This window comes from Lactuca sativa, chromosome 4 (assembly GCF_002870075.4).
Source record: "Lactuca sativa cultivar Salinas chromosome 4, Lsat_Salinas_v11, whole genome shotgun sequence".
Classification (NCBI taxonomy): Eukaryota; Viridiplantae; Streptophyta; class Magnoliopsida; order Asterales; family Asteraceae; genus Lactuca; species Lactuca sativa.
The window spans coordinates 54,253,508-54,256,991 of record NC_056626.2 but is presented as its reverse complement, the minus strand read 5'-3'; positions in this window follow the sequence as shown (position 1 = coordinate 54,256,991).

Sequence of the window (3,484 nt, the reverse complement as noted above, 5' to 3'; positions counted from 1 at the left end):
TTCTTCATCATCAGATCCAGATGACCAGATCTGATAAGTACCATCATTTTCATTTTCTCCTCTTGCCACAAGCGACATAACCTTAGCCTTTGTACGAACCTCTTCAAGCTTCTCAGAGTAGTATGCTTTGTCCTTTACTTTATTATTCTTCTCATCTTTCTTACGAAGCATACAATCATTTGCAAGATGATTAGCCCTGTTGCAATAGTGAAAATCTATTCCAGAATCACCTTTTAATTTCTTCTCTGTCTTGGACTCTTTCCCTTTTTCATCATTCTTCTCAACCTTTTCGAATTTCTTCTTCTCATCCACATCAAACTTCATAAAGCTTCCTTTCCCATCATTTTGCTTCCCTTTGGAATTAAAAGGCTTCTTGAAAAACTTTTTAACTCGATTGTTCGAGTAAAAGGCTACAACTTCATCATCAGAGCTCATGAGAAAACCTTATTCATCCGAACCATCTTTTTCAACAGTCTCCACCTCAGAAACTTTCGAAACTAGAGCTAGAGGTCCTCTTATGCCTTGTTTCGCTTCCTCCATCATTTATGAAACTTCACTTTCATGTTTTCAACTGATTATACACATCATTTAGAGATGAGCAGTCGAAACTTTGTTGATTTTTGATCATCATACTCACACTCCTCCAGTACTTACGAAGTCCCATGACAAAAGTAAGATTGAACTCCATTAAGGACCTTGTGACTCCATACCTATTGCATCGGTAAATCAACTCATTCAGACGATCATAGTAACTTTCAATTGTTTCATTTTCCTTTTGTCTGAACTCCTTCAGCTCTACCAAACATTGCTTATGATCTTCGTCTTCTCACTCCCCTGATACTTAACCTTGAGAGTGATCCAGATATCCCTAGCAGTTTTACAACCATGGATGTAGTTGTAAACAACAGGTGGCAATGCACCTCTCAGCTCTCTCATACAACGTTTCTCATTGTTTTCCAGCCTTGTGGATTGATTTTCAATAGCAGAAGTTGTTGTGGATGAACCTATGTTCTGAACATTTGCCCGAGGTTGAACTGTTCCTTTGATGCAATTCCATAATTCCTCATTCAGTCCATTTAGATAGTCTTCCATACGATCCACCCATTGATCGTAATACTCTGGAATCAGCATTGGAATTTTTGTTGATGAACCAAGTAGATGAGAATAAGAAGTCATTGTATTCAAGTTGAAGTTCTCCATTGATGAACAAATGAGAAAAGTCAGAAAACTTGTTGAATTTGAAATTTGATCAAATTAATTGATCAAAAGCTTGTAATCGATCACTTGATTATACAATTCAAATGCATAATCTAATCAAATCTGTAGATCAGAAGAGATTTTCAGAACCAAAACGCGGAAACTTTTTGAGACGAGAAATGAATCAAAAACAAATGATTCAAAATGAAAATCAGATCATTGCAGTTTGATTCTTGCTCTGATACTAATTGAAGAGGAATTGTAACGAGAAATCAAATAGAATCATAGTTAAGCAAGCAAAAGATCAATTAAGAATACAAAATGTAAATAGAATCCAGTTTCAACTCTTATTACTCTCACATGAACAAGATTACAAAAATAGACAACATCAAGGGTAAAACTCTCTATCATCTAACTCTATGTTTAGTCCCTATTTATAGGAAACTGAGAGTACAAAAAAAATACTAAGTCTAAGAGTTATGTTTCGAATATGAAAACGACCTAGTAAATATATTACATACGAAATACAGTACACACTTCGACTCTTTACAACAAGACCTCGACCCTAACAGTTCTTTCTACATTAGATCCAAATTTCCTTAGTTTATAGTATACCGACGAAGCCCTGCGACTCCTGAGTGCCCGACAAGTAGTAGCCATTGAGTAGGAGCTCTGTTAGTGCAATTTCCGGACTTTTGTCTAGGGAATATCTTTAAGTTAGATTACACTCTATATTATTTTAGTGTAATTTATATTTATATTCATAGTCGTTATTATGAATTTATAAATAAGATTTGTTAGTGATTCCAAATCATTATACTGATTGATCTAATTACGAAGGTGATGTTTAGGCAAGATTTAGTGAGGTGTTTAAGGTGGGATTTCCAAAAAATAGACTTTGTATACTAAATGGACCCTACCTCCGATATGATCTTATCTATTTGTTCCTTACTTGATAGATCTTGATGTAGACATTGAGATTATTGAGTAATCTAGACTATTAGTTAGTCATAAGGAATAATAAACCACGACTTATTAAACCCATGTCACATCAAGGGAAAAGCAAAGTGATAAAGTGAAGTGCTGTTCAACTTTCCAGTCATCCACTTTAACAAGTGAGTGCATAGTTACCATCAGCTTACACATAGATATAAAATATCTAGATAATTAATTGCTATGTGTGCATATTATCTGAATTACTTGATATCTATGTTAGTTAAATTATATGATTTTACTTGATTAATATATATATGTATTTTCTTATATATTTATATAAAATATGTTAGGAAGTAATGGGTGATGAAAATGATGAAAGGCCTTGACTTTTGATGAACCATTCATCTAGCAGAGTACAGATGATACCCACAAACTATTCTAGACAGTCTAATGAAAACACTAGCAGACTCGCAACCTATAGGTGTTAGTGAACTATATGTTCATTGATGTACTCTATCCCCCATGGTTGTCTTATTGACACATATTGCTATAGAAATCTACGAAGAAGTATTGTCTACCCATTGATGATGATGATCCTTAGGATAGGTCGCTTGAGATCAACATTTTAGGATCAATATGTGAGAATAACGTGAATGGGTAATCGGGTCAATTTATTTTATGTGAATTATATAATTAAAAGAACTTAATTATTGTGAGTTGGAAACCCTATGTGCTCACCAAACCCCCCATGCCTGAGTACTCAATTTCTTTGTATCACAGGAAGCGATACGAAGACACTTGGATGATGAATGATTTGAGGAGTTTGTAGGACATTAGTATAATAAGATGTTGTATGGCCTATTAAGACTTGTTTATGTTTATGTATATATATTGATGATGACATACCATGGTTTTAATTATAAATGAAATAAATTTCCTCGGAAATGATATGATAATAATATTATCTTGTTTTGGAAACAAATTCTACAATAAGTTTCACACTATGAATAAAATAAGCATAAAGAAAAAGTTTAAAATTGGCCATGAAAATAGGGATGTCACAGTTGGTATCAGAGCAGTAGTTTAAGTGAACTAGGAATATTTGAGGATTTTGGACTTAAACTTAGAATGTTATGCGATGATTGTAAGGTGAGTGTCTGCTATATTTTAGTTAGTATGCGTGAAATGACACATGCACTAGCTTATTTTAGGAATGATGCCTAGATTGCTTCTATGTGCTAAATGATTTATGTTAAAGCATGCTATAACAATAAGATGCCTTAATATGCTTTTGGTTACCTTCCTAGGATGTTATTACTTGAATAAATCAATGGTCTTTTGCCGACCTAGA